The sequence below is a fragment of the Alosa sapidissima genome, chromosome 17 (assembly GCF_018492685.1).
Source record: "Alosa sapidissima isolate fAloSap1 chromosome 17, fAloSap1.pri, whole genome shotgun sequence".
NCBI lineage: Eukaryota > Metazoa > Chordata > Actinopteri > Clupeiformes > Clupeidae > Alosa > Alosa sapidissima.
The window spans coordinates 9,376,388-9,394,788 of record NC_055973.1 but is presented as its reverse complement, the minus strand read 5'-3'; the positions used below and the strand labels follow the sequence as shown (position 1 = coordinate 9,394,788).

The 18,401-nt window shown below is 41.5% G+C and overlaps 1 long non-coding RNA gene across 3 annotated transcripts; it reads left to right on the top strand.

The window, feature by feature from the left end:
* The first annotated feature begins 3,404 nt into the window (after positions 1-3,404).
* On the top strand, positions 3,405-16,300 carry LOC121688722. Of its 3 annotated transcripts, XR_006024673.1 has the most exons (4): positions 3,405-3,660; positions 10,355-11,206; positions 11,471-11,639; positions 14,786-16,300. It is a non-coding gene; the product is annotated as an uncharacterized LOC121688722 (long non-coding RNA). The 3 variants fall into 3 exon arrangements; XR_006024672.1 differs by having other exon boundaries at positions 10,355-11,639; XR_006024674.1 differs by having other exon boundaries at positions 10,355-11,805.
* Positions 16,301-18,401: the final 2,101 nt, after the last annotated feature.

The following is an 18,401-nucleotide window of genomic DNA, read 5'->3' as shown; positions in this document are numbered from 1 at the left end:
ATTATGTATAAAAATAAAAGACTGAAATTTCCCATTTACAGTATTCAGCAGACCCTTTGTTATGATGCTTTCAATTGAGCTCTGGTGCATCCTACTTCTATCAATGGTCCTTGAGATGCTTCTACAACTTGATTGGAGTCCACCTGTGCCTAAATTAATTCATTGGACATTTTTAGGAGAGGTACACATCTGTCTACGTATATGTATAGTCTCACAGTTAATGGTGTATGTCAGAGTGAAAACCAAGCCACAAGGTTGAGAGAATGGTCCGTAGACTTGCAAAACAGGGTTATGTGAAGACACAGATCTGTGGAAGGATACAAGAAACTCTTTGCAGCATTGGAAGTGTCCAAGAGCACAGTGGCTTCCATCATTCTCAAATGGAAAAGACTGGAACAAACAACAGTCTTCCTAGATCTTGCCGCTCAGACAAACTGAGTAATCCGGGACTAAGGGCCTTGGTCACTATGAATGAGATCCAGAGCTATTTTGCGGACATGGCAGAAGAGCCCTTACAGTTGGACAAGCATCAGTGCAGCACTTTACCAATCAGGCCTTTATGGTAGAGTGGCCAGACGGAAGGCATTTTTTGCCAGGTGTTTGCCAAAAAGCACCTAAACAATTCTCAGACCATGAGAAGCAAAATCCTCCAGTCTGATGAAACGAAGATTGAACTATTTGGCCACAATTTCCAACGGCATGCGTGGAAGAAACCAGGCCCTGAGCTGCACTGATGCTTGTCAATCTATATGGGTTCTCCCATGTTTCACTGTGTTATTAGTGTGCTTTCAACATATACTGTATATCATTGATGTCATTATACCATTAGACAATTTTTATATACAGTCATTTATACAACAGTATACAACGTTCATATTCATGGTGCTGGCACATGATTTGGGCCTGCGAAACAAATACGTGACAGACACGTGTGGACACCTGATTTTTGATTCCTGCTTTGCTCTCTGAATTTGCTCGCTTACTAAATTCTTCAGTGCAGCTTAGAAACAAGCCTTGGTTTTAATTAGAGAGAAAAAAAGGAAATCAGGGTAAATCAGGGTTCAAACCCCGACCAGTAGGAACGGCTGAAGTGCCCTTGAGCAAGGCACCTAACCCCTCACTGCTCCCCGAGTGCCGCTGTTGTTGCAGGCAGCTCACTGCATCGGGATTAGTGTGTGCTTCACCTCACTGTGTGTTCACTGTGCGCTGAGTGTGTTTCACTAATTCACAGATTGGGATAAATGCAGAGACCAAATTTCCCTCACGGGATCAAAAGAGTATATATACTTATAATACATGTATTTAAAATACATTTCAAATACAAAATACTATTTTGTAATTTGTATTTTATTGAGATGGCAAAAATGCCTTCGTATTTTGTATCAAAATACTTCAGTGTTGATACTTTTGTATTTTCAAAATACACGGCCACTAGGGAATTTTGGCGCTGTTTCACACTTGCTATGGGCGTGTACATATTGCACTAGTCATCACAACACAAAAGGCCCAGTGCTGCAGATTGCTTTTTTTTTTTTTTTTTGTATTTACATTGATAGAGGTTGTGCACACACCAGTTTCAGGTGTATACAAAATTATTCAACTGTGATGAAACTCACCATAAGTGTGGTAGTGATGCAGTTAAATAACTTACAGTATGTAAGAAATGTATTTCAATTGATCATAAAATGGCCCTGATATGTCACTAGACATTAAGAAATCATGTTAATTTCAAATACTTAGAAATGAGTAGTGGGCAATCTATTACACCAATAGAGTAAACAAGTATACTTAAGGAAGGGTTCCATGAGTTACCAAACATTTTTCAGGGTAGAGGTTTATATTGGGATGTCTGACACACACATATATATATATTATTCATGATTTATGCATTACTTCATTTGTGCATTACTTCATTTGTTAATATCTCATGATCTTCATGAATTGAGATGAGTTCATAATCTCTCATTCCTGACCTCATGCATGAACAACACATCAACTAAAGCATTATAGGTACGATGGGTACATCATTATGATTTATGATTTATTAAGCTACAATTCTAGACTGATCTAGTGCTAGGTCCGGACCATCAGTCCAATCTATCCCAACTAAAAGTACCTCCTGATGCTTGACTCTCACTGTAGGAAACCATGCAAGCCTGTGTTTTCTATACATTTCCAGAGTGAGAAGGAAAAAAAGATGACATTGCTCAAGGATATTACATAATTCATATTGGTTTAGATATAAGATTTTATCTTTTCTCCTGCACTCTGTGAATGTTCTTCATCTCAGATTTACACTACAATAGTGAGAGTTGTCTTTTTGTCACAGATCACTCATTCCTTCATGTAGAAGGTCAGCTACCAGTCATCACCTCGACTATAAACAATGTTGGACTCGGAAAAAATCACTGCATAGCTTTTGGCAATGTAAAGTTCTCACAACGCTTCCATTGACACCTGCCAGCTAGTGTTCGAGCCGAGGGCTCAGTGACCGTATGGATCGCCTCATCTCCAGCCAACTTGGAGCCGCCTCCAAGCTCTCCCTCAAAACACAAAGGAGCGAGGGGAACAATAATGTCCTGTGCCTCTGAGCTGCACTGAAGTTACTAATCTAAAAGAGCCATAAAGCGCTGGCACAGGGCCTCTATCGTGGAGCCAGCGAGCGAGCCGGTGGGCGGGCGAACGGGGGGTGAGTCACGTCACCACGGCAGCAGAGGCAGAGACAACCTCGTGCATGCATATACACAGAGACTCAAATCCTGAGTTTTGTTTATCCAGCTCAAATCCAAATTCAATTCAGCAAACATAAATAAAAGCATGAGGACCAGCTCAGCGCTGCCAACACATGTAGAGCCAGCATTAAAGGACAAGTTCGGTATTTTACACTTAAAGCCCTGTTTTCAGATAGTTTATGATTAAATAGAACGTTTAAGATTGAAATTTGGACACATGCTGCTGTCCTGAGAATTTTCGGTTTCTGTGGTAGCGACCCCCCTCCTCCACAACGCTGCATAGGTGCACTGGAACAATCCTTACAACAACGCATTAAACTTTCGTTTACAAAGACGTGAAACTCACCGAGTGGTCAGGGATGTTCGCTGACATGCTCACACAAAAATCGCTGCTAAAGATGCTTTCCAACAGGTGTTTTACCATGCGTTGTAAAACTGTGGAGCTATTTTTCCAAACGCCTCACACCCATACATTCTTCAGTTGAGAGCTTGAATAATAGACACTCCAGCCCAGTTGGTGGCGATAATGCACCTTACACCGTCTAGCAAATTACAAGCAAACCACCGGCATTTCATTGAATACACAGAAGAAGCAGAAGATCGCTGTCTTCAAGTATTTTGCAACAGACAGCTAAAAATGAGGCGGTTTTGTGCAGTTCCGAATTGCGGGAAAATTCATAGCAAAAAAAGTTGTCACAGACTTCCTTTTAACGATCCAGAAAGGATAAAGTTGTGGCTGGAATTTCTGGGGTTGGATGTGAGCACACCTGTTGAGAATCTGCAGAAAAGTGATCACCGTGTCTCTGTGGTCTGCATTTTACTGAACTTCGCTGGAGGTCGAAAGAAATCACCCAAAAAGCTCTTTCGCCTGAGAAATACAGCGGTTCCCACATTACCTCCTGGGACGACAGAGTTGGAAGAACTTGGGGTAAGGTTGACATTTGTAACGTAAAGTTTGTAACAGGCGGAAAATGAACTTATTTGTTATGTCCATAACCTGTCATGTTCACATCATAAGCCTAAACCTAGCCTACATGAATAATTTGGCTACATGATTTTGTACGTTTACTATTTTTTTTTGGCTGTGGAACTTTCATGATGAAAGCCTACGTGAATCATTACGTTATCATTCACATTGTGTAAATTCCAAGACATTTTAGCATTAGCCATGGTTGGACGTGACAATAATTTAGATAGCGTAGTAGCCTACGATACCGTGACTGCATAAGACTACAGAAAGAATACAAACAACTCCATATCCGTTTCCGGCAGCGGAGTAATACCGTACCTCACAGCACATCCAATACAAGTCAATAGAGTTGGACAAAAACTACGATAAAACCTGTTGGAAAGAATCTTTTGCAGCGATTTTTGTGTGAGCATATCAGTGAACACCAGCAGCTGCTCCACTTAGAGAGGCTGTGAGCGATTACAGATGATGCCAGATTTGTTGATATTCGAATCAAACACCAAACAAAACACTGAGACCGAACTCACCCCTGCCTTCACCTCCCCCAAACCCCCTTTCCCCAAACTCCTGTTCTCCCTTTTTGGCGGTATGTAGGACAGGCTTGCTCCACTTTGTTCGTTTCCAGTTCACTGAGCCATGGGTTGTGTTGTGTAAGAAGACTGTTTTTTTACAGTGAGAGGACAGCTGGCAGAGCGCGAGGAGATATTTGCTGTGTGACAAAAAGTGTTACGGGTTAAAAATCAGCACTTAGTACCAGAGCAGAGAGGGCCACTGCAGCTAGAATGCATAAGAAATCCAAAGGCAAGTCCTCAGTCGACTCTGCCTTGATAAATAGTCATGTATTGAATATTTTCTTCAGCAATGGGTATCTTTCCTTACAAATAAAAACACCTCCTGCACCCAGCTCCAACCAAATAATATAGTCCTCAGCTAACATCATGGGCCGGTCCCCCACCATCAACCCCACCCCCCAACCCACGCAGCAGCAGCATGTGTCTTTCAGCTTATGTTCTGAACAGGAGCCATTAACATTAACATGTCCCCCAGGAGTGCTCACCCTCACCTGGGCCCCAGTGCTGCTGCTACCTTCAAACAGCCACTATATAAATGAGGCCTCCTGGGAGTCACCCTACTAAGGGGGGGTCGGGGGGGGGTATCTCGCCCTGCGACTCCACCTGTGTACGAGGGCTGGAAAGTTACAATAATATGACTGCTACAGAGGACCTGACTTGACAGGAAACGGCAGGGAAAGTGTCCCAGGCCAGTAAAGTGTGTTGTAGTGGTTTAACTGGGGTAGCCACTAGTAGAGCTAGATGCTAATGATCCTGAGCCATGATATGGCGGGCAAAGTCTGAAGTCTAACCAAAGCTATTTTTTCTTCTATTTTCATATTTGATACCATGACCAAGAGCTTAAATATAGGCAGGCCAGCACTCCCACACACTACATGGTAGCTTTAGTAAGTTCATACAAGAAGGGTTCAATGATCAGGAAGCACACTGGTGCAAATGTATGTATAAAAGCATCTGCTGAATTACATTAGTGTCATTACTGTATTTTCCTGACTATTAATCAAGGTTTATTGATTTTGATTTTTTTTTTCAGCTATGAGGTTAATGCAATGGATTGGGCTATACATGGGAATGCATTTATTTTCTTCATTCTTTATGATTAAAGCATTATCTGATTGTAATTCATGGGGCTATTGGACACTGCGGTTAATACATGGGCACTATAGGTACTCTATAGACTTTCACCTTAATATAACCATTACGAAGCCAATTTGATGTTAAACAAACTTGCAATAGGGGAATCATTCACCATAGCCATACAGCATACATATAGCGAGTCGCTACCAGGAAAACCATGCAACTTCAAGAATGGAGGACCAACAAATATTGCGAGAATCGAGAAACATTACCTTGTCACTAGAAATAGCTCTTTGGAGATAGTTTTTGCCTGTTGTTAATCCTTCTCCTCCACAACAAAAGCATTTGCATTGTGTAAATATATCGTGACTCTAGAGGGAGCCAAAAATACCTAAACCTGCATAAAACACTGTCCTGCGTCTAATACACAGGAAATGACTGCACCTATACACGAATCCGGCGAAACTACCGGAAGTAAGCGGGCGCCATTACTGAGCTGTTGCTGGGTAGCATTGCGCCAGTGCCTCCTATTGGATTCGTTGCGTCCACTGGGATAACAGCCCGCGATTTACGACTGTCTCACTATTATTTTATGTCGAGTGGGAAAACATGTTCCGTTTTCAATTGTTCCAATAGCAGCAATAAAATTACCAGCTGGAACAAAAAAAATGTGAGATACACAAAATACCCTGGGTGGACTGCCCCTGTCTGGTAGCCTAACGTTAACGTTACCATACGGTTTGCACAGATAGCAGTTAGCTGTACCTTACCCTTTCCTTTTGAAATGTAAAAATTAGATAAACAATGGTCACAAATGAAAAACATGAATTTGTTTATTTGATATCCATTCATTTATTTATTGTTGCCAAATGGACAGATATTTTTATAGTTTCCTCGTTAGCTAGCCTAGCTAGCATAGTTATGACGTTAGAGCTAGATATCAGTAGTTAAGTAGATATAATATCAACCTAGTCCTAATTATGTCTTTATTCCCTCATTCTCTACTCTACTCATTCTCTTCTCTACTAGCTATTTTCATAAATAATCAGTAAGATCGCTTGTACCTTCATCTGTGACCGGAGGCCACTGTCTAACATCATCAACCCAACAAGCCATAGGGGAGAGCCGGGACGATTGAAACACGGGACGAATGAAACAATCCAGTTTTCTCCGAGTGTAATGATGATAGACAGACGTCCTTCGGCCAAATATCTTCCTGCTATGTCATTTTATCACGGAGTTACTGGCGATAAACGAGTTTTGAGGCGCAAAAGTAAACTTCATAGCGGTTACATTTTGTCGATTATCAATGAGTGTTTTTCATTTAAAGGTTCGACCTAATGCTCATTCAGTAGACCATTTGGTGTTCTCCACAATCCCAGACTTTCATATCGCATGCTTGTTTACATGGAAAGCAAAACAAGCTATAGTGACATATGTCTGTGTCGGGACAAGTGTTTCAATCGTCCCGACCAGGCTGTAACTCCATGCATTTTAATTGAATGCACAAATATCTGTGTTTAAACAATCATTTATGGAGGTGAGACATGGAAAAACAGTTTTAGGAAGATGAAAATACATTTGGGCCCACCAGGTAGGGGGTCGAGTTTCCCCATGTTATCCTATGGAGACTGACAGCTGGTGGGTCGTTAAGCCTACTTATTTGGATGTGCAGTGGCCTAACCCACGTAAAAACCTAGTGAAATGACATTTTCACAATAATATAAACATGATATAAATGGGAAAGCTTTCTAGCTTCTAGCGTTTTAGCTAAAAACATGGCAGAATCATCCACAAAGCATATTTCAAAAACCGCTTCATACAGTACGCTTCACGATGATGGCAATGAATTGTTAACAGACATGCACAAAGACGTATAGCCCTGCAACAATCTATCTAAAATAAAACCTTTTGGGAGGACCATACATGCTATGTAGTAAGATTTTGAAGTTGTGGGACGTTTATATGGCTTAAACTGTATGTTTCATTCACATTATGTTGTTTCAACTGTCCCGACCAGGAGGGACGAATGAAACAATATGCACGTCCCACTTTTGCTGTAATAATTCCTGAACGGTTTTGTTCAAAGATGAAAATGCATCTGTATTTGATAGAGGACAGATGTAGGTTACTAGTGACCAAATATTAGCTTTCAGTGTGGTACTATCGCTTTGTAAATTACGTTTAATTAAAAAGTGTTTCAACTGTCCCGGCTCTCCCCTACTGCCTGGCTGTAGCTGTCATTGTCACTACTTCTTTTATAATGTCGAGTGGGAAAACATGCCAAATGGACAGATATTTGTAGTTTCCTCGTTAGCTAGCCTAGCTAGCATAGTTATTGCTAACGTTAGCTAGCTACAGTAGTTAAGTAGATATATCAACCTAGTCCCAATTATGTCTTTATTTCCTCATTCTCTACTCTAAGCTATTTGCATACATAATCTGTAAGATCGCTAGCTTCATCTGTGACCGGAGGCCCCTGTCTAACATCATCAACCCAACAAGCCACACTGCCTGGCTGTAGCTGTCATTGAGGGTGCGTTATCACGGAGGTTTGTTTACATACCAGTAACAGCTCAGTAATGGCGTCGCCACAAGATGGCAGCCTCCACAGAACGCTCGTCGGATTCGTGTATAGGGAGGGAAAGTAATCTCATCGCCATCTAGTGGTTGCGTTCCTAAAGTTTAGCGGAGGGGATGGGATTTTTTTTTAGAAAAAATATATCTCGGTGCACATTGGGATCTTAATTTAATGCCTTCCATATGTTAGGCACTGGGGTCACCTCTATTGCTTCAAGTGGTCATACCTTATTTTTAGGATCAGTTGAATTGTTTTGAGTTTTTGTCGTAACATGGTGATAACAAACTACAGTTGCATGTGACGTCACAGGTTTGGGCGCTTAATCTCTATCTGATCAATACAGCAATTTGCTTAACTGGCTTACATATTTTTGTAATAACGGAAGGTGATGTAAACCGCGTGGTGATAACCTTTATGTCTGGATAACTGGTGTTGTGCTTCTACTCACATGAAGAGCTGGCAGTAAGTGTTAAGTGGCAATGCTAACCAGGCTAATAAACAAACCATGCTACCGTGAGTAACGTCGAAGGGTAAAGTCACGTGGCTTTTTTGTAGTTCGTTTATGAAACAAAAGGAGCAATTTCGATTTTTTTAAATGAGGCAAAATATGGTCTGATATTTTCACAGTTAGAAGATTATTACTGTATAGACACTGAAAAATATTTTTGGTGGATAAGATCGCTGATTTGGCTTCACAGTATTTTTTAAAAAAATAGGGTCTATGGGACTTAACATTGGAGCTGCTCTTCGATAGGAACGCAAGCACTTGGGGCGCTGGTTTTCACTTTCCCTCCCTATTGGGAGAGCTGTCCAGGATTCAGGAAGGCCTTACAGAAACACACAAACACATCAAAATCATTCAGGAAGGCCTTGCAGAAACACACCATCACATCAAAATCAAGTCAACCCCTCAAGGTTTCAAATGTTTGTAGTTTATCAGAGTCAGGCCCACCTCAATTGTGCCACTCTGGCTGTGCCAAACCTGGCAGATATCAGCTTAACCCTGCATGTTAAAGTTGTCTATATCCAGGGATGGGCAGTATTTCTAATACATGTATTTAAAATACGTATTTCAAATACAAAATACATTATACATTACATTTGGCTGACGCATTTTTAACCAAAGCGACTAACAACATGGTAACAGTTACATTTTAAAGCAATTCTTTTAACAATTTTAGGACAATTTAAAAACGGTAGAGTACAGTAAGAATAAGTGCATCAGTGAGTGCTGTTTTTAAACAGTTGAATGTCAGTTCAAGACGGCTGGTAAGTGCTAGCATCAGCAAGTGGTGCTATGAGAGGAGATGTTGTCTAAAGAGCTGGGTCTTCAGGAGTTTTTTGAAAATGGAGAGTGTTGTGTATTTTTGTATTTTCAAAATATTGTAAAATACTTTCTGTGAAGCACTGTGATGACATCTATCTATAGAGCACAAAATCTCTGTCTCTGTATGTCTGTGGCACCCTTGCATGGTCAAGCCCCTGTGATACCACTCTCGGCCACTAGGGAATTTTGGCGCTGATTCACACTTGCTATGGACATGCCAATTGCACTAGTCATCACAACACAAAACGCGCAGTGCTGCAGATTGGATTTATTTTTTATTTTTTACTTTTTATTGTATTTACATTGATAGAGGTTGTGCACACACCAGTTTCAGGTGTATACAAAATGATTCAACTGAGATGAAACTCACCATAACCCTGGAAGTCCAGAGACAGAAAAGTCAAAGACAGGATCAATCGTCAAAATGTCGATGTCCACCACTCTAGTTCATCCAAAACAAACCAGAAAAGGGACTCAAAGTGCTAAATACCGGAATTTTCCTTTAAATAACTTAAAAGGTTAAAATGCCACCTAGTTTAAATTTCTAAATAAATCATTCATTTGGATTGTTTGTCTTTGAGTTATTGTCACTGATCCATAGTGGGCAATCTACTACACCAATAGTGTAAATAAGTATACTTAATAAGGAAGAGTTCCTTGAGTTACCAAACATTTATCAGGGCAGAATTTTATATTGGGATGTCTAACATGAGGGGTCAGCATATTCAACCTGTTGACTGATTATGAAGGAGTCTCTTGCTTTCCGATGTTTTTCCAGGTGGTGTACAAGTGAAGGGATAGACAAAAAAGACTTTTAGAAAGAAGTATTTTGTAGTATTTTGAAAATACAAAAATACAGTATTTTATTTTCATACATTTTTTGGCTGCTGTATTTTGTAGTTTATTTTGATACATTTTTAAGGTGGGTATTTGGTATTTTATTTGGAAATACATGTTGATGTATTTGTGCCCATCCCTGTCTATATCACACCACCAGCACAGCATGGGGACTTTAAAGGTTCTTGGGGTTACATCCTTCCCATGGTACATGTGGAAAAGATGATGTGTCATGTCACGTTCCCATGTCTGTTCTAGGGACTTTCCTCCATTTCAGATGAAAGATGGCAGGACTCTAACTCATCTCCCCCTCTTCAATGGTATCAGCCGTGGTGTTGACAGAGGTCAAAGTCCATGGTGAAATATAAGACATGTCCTGCACGACAGAGACAGTGGGACTCCCTGTCACAGTGGAATTTCCACATTGGTCAGTCATTTCACACAAAACAAGGACACCATGGATCCTCACCTGCCAGGGATTACTGCTGCCAGCTTTCCTTCCTTTCTTTAGCCAACCTGGTGGCTGGTGACTCATACAGTTATTAGTAGTATGACATTTTGTCATATATAATATACCGGTAACTTTTCACAAAAAGTGTCCACTATAATGAAAACAAGTACACAAATTTGCACAAACATTCAGCAGTTACTCCCACCATGCAGGAAACACATACACACATGGCAACAGACAGACACATACACAAACACAAACAGCAGCAACAGAGGTCTTAGTCATCCCTGACATACAAATCCCTGTCTTAAATTTTCATTAAAAGGAAAATGCTCAGTCTGAAAGGGCTACATCGGCTGCCCAGGGCCAAACACACACACACACACATACAGTGGCCGTCCTACATACTGTATCATGAGTCACCATCTCCAGAGCTCCATGTGTTTGGGCTTACTGGTGTGTGTGTACTGTAAGTCTGTGTGTGTGTGTGTGTGTGTGTGTTTCCCTGGGAGTAATTTGGAGGAGGTCAGCAGAAGGGGAGAGTAGAGGAGAGATAGAGATAGAGTCAAAGAGGGAGAAATAGAAGCAGGGAGATATGGGAGAGCAGATGAAGGTGGAGAGGACCAGATGTGGAGGATGGAGATGAGCACAGCTCTGAGGTATGGACACTGTGTATGGAAAGAAAGATGCCATGAGAGAGATACTGTATGAAGACATAATAATATGTAATAACACCACTATCTTCTCCTTACTGGTGGTTTCCATTGTATTTAAATTACACAGAATGACACCTTTTGCTTGTGAATAATTGTTCCAGCATGTGAGTTAGTGTATCTGTTTCATTCCAGTTTGAATGGTGTATAAATTATGTGTCCGAATGCATCACTGTGATGGGTGAATAAAGCGTCTGCTCTCTGTGTTAGTGTTCACAGGGTCAGAATGACTCTCTCGAGGCCAGCTGGAGTCAATGCTTAAGGAGGAGATGAAAAGGGACGAAGAGAAAGAGAGAGAGAGAGAGAGAGATAACGCACTCTTTTCTTAAAGAAGGAGCAGAACACAAGGTCTGGCCCTGTTGAAGATGGGCGACCAAAGGTAGCATCCCATTCCCTCTCTCTCTCTCTCTCTGTGTCTCTCTCTCTCTCTCACACACACTCAGAGAGCAGCTAACCTGCGGTGGGAAAGTTCCGGAAACAGAGGTCTCCTTTCAGTGGCGGAGTCCGATAAGGTGTCTGCTCCACGGAGGTCCCTCATCAGACTGGTGTGTGTTACATGGGGGACACTGTCTGATTAAAATGTATGTGTTTTGCCTTTATGACAGAGCATGCTCCTCTTACCCACCTCTTTTCAGTGGATTGTCACTGACAGTGAGGGGAGAATGGGGTTGATGGCCTGATTGGGTCTGGGGATATGGCTATGGGAGTACTGGTTGGTGCTGTACGATAAGCCCTAAAACACAAAAACACTAACTCACCACACAACATTTGAAGCTGGAGAATAGCATCTTGGACCTGGAGGGTATTCCAAGGCAGCCGCGGCCTACTGGTTAGCACTTCGGACTTGTAAGGAACGGCTGAAATGCCCTTGAGCAAGGCACTTAGTAGGGCTGCACAATTAATCGAATTTTAATCACGATCACGATTTTGGCTTCCCACGATCAAATTTGCGTGATCGAGCGATATTTCAAATGCGTGCTCTACCCATAGAACCAACCTGGCAACCCATAGAACGCTCCGCTACAAAACAAATCAAGCACTCCTTAAACCTGTCTGACCATGTGCCTGCATGCAGCCTACCAATGACAGCTGTTCCCTGCACTGTTCAGCCTGATGCACTGTGGACTAGTGACATTATGTTAACTATTAGTAGGCTAGTTAGACTATACAATAAACAACGATCAAAAATTAAATGTGTGGCACAGCAGAAGGCCAAGAGCTTGTCCCTCGAGGCGGATCATCCATTGTTCGAAAATATTTCTGATTTCAGGCAAGTTAAGTTAACCAAAAATATAAGCAAAGCAGGGCTCTCAACTCATACCGTGAAACACATCACATGACGTAAACCACACATGCCTTTTTTATCACGTTAACTTTTAGTCCTTGTTTGCTTCCTCCGATAGCCTACTGTAATAAGAGTTGAGCTAACGACGGGATCCGTGAATTTTATTCATGTATTTTATAAGCTACATGTGCAACCTACAATGTAATGCGTTTCAAGACACAGCCTACTCAAAACGAGTGAACAATAATGAAAATGTAGCCTACACGTCAGTGTTTTACATATCAACGAATGACTAAACCAGGGGTGTCCAAACTGCGGCCAGCCATGCACTTTAATCCGGCCCGCCGAGCATTTATTAGTTTATCATAGGCCGCTCGCTATTTTTTTCCAGCGATAGACGACGTTGTGGTTAACTTTAGGCTACTACAAACTGCTTTACACTCTTCTTAGAGAACGTTTACAATGTCAATGTCAAAACAGCTTGTCACATCGAGATACATAGTATCTCCATTGCAGCAGATCTAACTACGTTATGCTAGTCCATTTAATTGGGGACGCATTTGAGCGTGGGAGAGAGGGCGATGGCAACAGTAGTTCCCACTACTGACCATTTATAAACCGTGAGAGGGCACAGCCATAGGCACAGCACTAGCCATAGGCTATTTGAGTGGAGCTGGCAAAGAGTCTTAAAATGACAGTGCACCATTTATAAATGAATTAAACAGTATTAAATTAACAGTATTTCTTAAGAAATTATTTTTCTACAACAAAATTATTTTGTCATTTAAATAATACAAAACATTATTATTATTATTATTATTATTATTATTTGTGTGTGGCCCGCTGGCCAATTTTCAAAACCCAATGTGGCCCTTCAGTCAAAAAGTTTGGACACCCCTGGACTAAACGATTACAGTAAACTCATGAACAAGAAGCAGAGCTTAAGTAGCTAATGGGGAGCGTTGGGAGGATTCCCGGTGGGCCGTTAACGTTTTCCCAAATATTAACAAAGTAGCACGCACAAAACATTTGTTTGGAAGTTTGGAAGTCGCAGTCAAATCTATATTTGCAGTAATTTAGGGGAGTAAATGTGAGGGGAAGAATTTGGGTGAGCCAGATAGCAAGTCCAATATGTTTAGGGAAAAAATATTTTTGTCACTAAAATTAATTAATAATCGTGATAAATAATCATGATCTCAATATTGATCAAAATAATCGTGATTATCATTTTGGCCATAATCGTGCAGCCCTAGCACTTAGTGATCAATTCACTCATGAATTACAGCCACGGGCACTATAAGGCGGGGATCACATTAGCCAGCGGCAAGCGGCAGGTTTCCTATTGTTCTCTATGGTTCGGCAGCGGAACGGTGGCAACGCTGGCATAACGCTAGCGTTGAACAAGCTGAGCGTTGAACTTGGTTCAACTTTCAAAGCGCAACGCGAGCGTATTCAACTGACAAATCGTTTGTGTTGCTTAGGAACGAGATAAAACTTATTATGGTCTGAGCGTTGCCTTACGTTTGCCGCTGGCTGATGTGATCCTCGCCTAAAGCACTTTGGGGAAATTCTGTTGTCAGGGTCGTTTTAGAAATAAATCAACATTGAGATTCTAGTAGGGATTTTCTTCCAGTTGCATTTTACTTTCTAATACAATTAATTTGACCTTTGGCCCTCACAATGTCCCACTCTTCAGAGAGTTCACTCTATCTGAATAATCACTCAGAGAGAGACTTAGTGGAGTCTTGGGATAAGAGGTTTGTGATGATGATGAGACACTAAGGATGATGAGGATGAGAGGTCTGGATATTGAGTTTAACATGTTCTCACCCTCCCCACAGACAGCTCCTGATTCTCTGTGCTGTGTTTTGGTTGTTGTGCTGGTTGCCATGGCACCCAAAAGAAAACAGATCACCTTATTATCAGGCCCTTGTTTCACTGCCCATATGGAGGCTCACTATGGGGCTAATTTGTCCCTAATCTGGCCCAAATCTGGCATGAGGATCTGGGTCAAGGATCTGATCTGCAGTACTACAGGTGTTTTATTTCACTCAGTCTTGGCCTCTCAAATGAGCGTTTCACTGTTTTAACCTCCTGCTGGTGATGTTTAACACCGTGCATCTGTGAAAGTGAGGAAGATCAGAGGTGAACGTTTCTAAATGTATTTTCCGTCTGCTGTAATCTCCCATCTCATTTCTCTCTCTCTCTCTCTCTCTCTCTCTCTCTCTCTCTCTCTCCAGTGTACCATGACGTGCAGAGAGAACAATGTTCATCTCACCAACAAAAGTTGACCTTGGAGGTTTCATGACAAGCACTCACAGCAATGTTCTTCTCAACAAAGCAAGTTGGCGTTTGGAAGTTTGGTTGGACTTTTTTGGTCAGGAAGGTGACACACCAGACCGCCACAGAGAGCATTATTAAACAGAACATTGATAAACGGAGAAAAAACGTCACAGATGATTCACCCAAGTTATTTTTGTATTGCCAAAAGGCAGCTCTTCATTTTTTTCTCATTGACTGTAGTGCTGCAACTGTTTCAGCTACCATGCAGAGGATGTGACATTTCCCTTTTTCCAGAAAGATCCAGAGCAGACAGCAGAAATTACAACCAAAGCTTGTTCTCATTCGGGGATTGGCATGGCCCATGTAAGTTTTGTGCAATGAGTCACTGGAAAACTGGGACCCCGAATGACTGGCCCTCCTGCTTTAACTGCGGGCATTCCTCAGGGGATTCTAATTTTGCACAAAGTAACCCTGACCCTGGCCTGGTTCACCTCTCGTTTCAACTACGGCTGTAAAGCTGAGTTCAAATCAAGACGGGGCTTTTCGCAGTTTGCCTGCTCAGCGGAGCAGTTGCTCATCACTTGCCTCCTATAATGATAGCAGGCAACAGATAACAGCTGTCTCAGGAGTGGCCCGCGGTCTGACCCGGCTTCGATCTGCTTCAGCAGCTCCGAGTCTGTCCCAGAGTCAGCAGCAAACTGGGTTACCAGTATCCAGAGACCATTTATAGTTTATAAAACAAAAGAGAGAGAAAACAGCAACCATTCAGAGATGAAGGGAAGCTGAAACATCTCTGACCAGAATCCTTGCTCTATGGAGACAGGGTGGAGTAGATGCTGTTAGGAAATGGAGCTTGGCTCCTGCACCTGCACGCACATAATGAAGAGCTGGTTCCTTGGAAACCCACCACAAGCAAAAAGGTCACTTCAGTTTCCTCTGAACAGATGAATATGTGTGCTACAAATCAAGGCTTGTTTTGTGTGTCCAGTTCCACGTCTTATATCCAGTACTCTCCTTTTTTATATCTTTATATCAGATTCAAGTGATTTCAGATTATTTTATCATAACACTCCCAAAAACAGAAATCTATAAGACATGATATGATTATTACTGAAGTATACCAGTAACCCAGTAATGCTTTGTGAGTTTGGCCAAAGGAATACATTTTTCACTGGTTTGACCAATAGCTTAATCTTAGGCGGGCCAGCACTCCCACACACCACATGGTAGCTTCAGTTCATACATGAGACATTTTGATCATTGCCTGAATTTGCTCTTTGATGGCCATTGAAATGAAGGGTGCAGTAGGTAATGGGTCTCTAACCTGCTGAGGAGCTAGCTTTGACCAATCATTGTGCATGTGTGAGGGACCAAAGCTGCTCTAAGCAATGCTGGGCAACGTCACTTCTGTTGACTTTCAAACAAAACAGACAGCTAGCTCCCTACTTCCTCCCCCTCCCTCCCGTGCTGCTCCCGTGCAATTGAAACTCTCCTAAACGTGCATCTCGTCTGTGATTTGCTGGAACAGTTTGTTATGTTTTCATGGGCTAGGTTTGCCCAGGTTGTTTTTGTTGCCATTCTTGGAGCCTGGGCTGTCCACAGAGATCGCTTTTTTTTACACTGTTCAGGATACAGACAGCTAGCGGTTGGTTAGGTGATGTTTGCAGTAAGTGACATAAAGTAAGTCAGTAAGTCAGTAAGTGACATTTAGCCTAAAAAATGCATGGCATTGCTTAGAGCACCTTTAAGGCCACAAATACTAAATTAATCCAATAGAAATAAACATACCATAAAAACAAAATATTATCATTGCACCCAACACCATGCAATACAATATTTAATTCAATTTCAATTTATTGATATTTATAGTGTAATATCACCATTGCTATGGTCTCAAAACACTTAAACAACAAACATTATAAAATTAAGACAAAACAAAATTCTAAATTAAAATTGTATAGTGGAATAAAACAATTGGAATAAAAACATGAATGGATAAATAAGTAAGACAAAACATACAATAAACAACAATAAAAACGGTATGAGACAGTAAAGACAGTACATATCCCCTGGAAATATGAACAATAAAGCAGCAGAGTCAGTGAAGCAAGAGAGCGCAGAGCCTGTGATGGTGTGTAGGGCTTAAGGAGCTCGCTCAGGTAAACAGGTGCAAGATTACGCAAGGCTTTGTATGTTAAAAGAAGGATTTTAAAATCGGATCTGGCTTGTACTGGCAGCCAGTGAAGAGAAAGTAAGACTGGTGTAATGTGGCTGTATTTCTTCACTTTCATTAAGACTCTAGCTGCAGTGTTCTGGACAAGTTGGAGGCTCCGCGTTGTACTTGCTGGGAGACCAGAGAATAAGACATTGCAATAAAAAAAGTCTTGACGATACAAAAGCATGAACCAGTGTTTCGGCATCACGGAGAGACAACATGGATCTAATCTTAGCAATATTGCCTAGATGGTAGAAAGCGGATCGAGTGGCTTTGATATGGGGCTGGAAAGTAAGATTGGAGTCAAATGTAACACCAAGATGTTTAACAGTTGGGCTCTCAGAGATAATGCAGTTGTCAATTTTTACAGACAGATCATCCGGCAGGTTATTACTCCTAGTTGGTCTCACTATGAGTAGCTCAGTTTTGTCAGCATTTAACAGTAGGAAGTTTCTTCTTACTTCCATTTCTTAATCTCAGTCAGACATGTTTGCAATTTCAATTGTGTAGAATTGTCATTTTGCAGCACAGGAACATACAATTGAGTATCATCAGCATGTGAAAGTGAAAGTTCACACCAAACTTGTTAATTATGGTGCCTAGTGGTAGCATATAAATGGAAAAGAGCATAGGGCCAAGTACAGACCCCTGAGGTACACCAAATTTTACATCCCACTGTTCAGAGTTGGTGTTGTTGAAGGTTACACACTGGGTTCTGTTTGATAGATAAGAGTAAAACCAAGAAAGGACTGGCCCTTTGATTCCAATGAGATTCTCAAGACGCCTAGAAAGTATACTATGATCAATCGTGTCAAAGGCTGCACTCAGGTCAAGAAGAAGCAGGAGGGATACTTGGCCAGCATCACTTGCAAGCAATAAGTCACTAGTGACTCTAATTAAAGCCGTGTCTGTGGGGTGAACAGCCCGGAATCCAGACTGAAATTTCTCAAATAGAGAATTGTGAGATAAGTGGGCCGTCAGTTGTTCCCCAACAGCCCTCTCAAGAACTTTAGACATGAAGGGCAAGTTGGATACGGGTCTGTAGTTCTGCAGGACTTCTGGATCCGTGTTTGGCTTTTTGAGCAGTGGTTTAATTAGTGCTGACTTGAAGGCCTTTGGAACAGTGCCAAGAGTGAGTGACTTATTAATAATGAGGTGATAAGCACTACTTAGGACAGGGAGCAACTCTTTACACAAAGCAGATGGTATTGGGTCCAACTGGCAGGTTGTAGGCTTTGATATTTTTACTATGTTCGTAAAGGCATCCAAAGAGATGGATTCAAACTGAGAGAAAATACAATCGGGATGCAGAGCTAATCCATCAATATCTGTAGTGTCTGAGACATCTGTAATAGTGT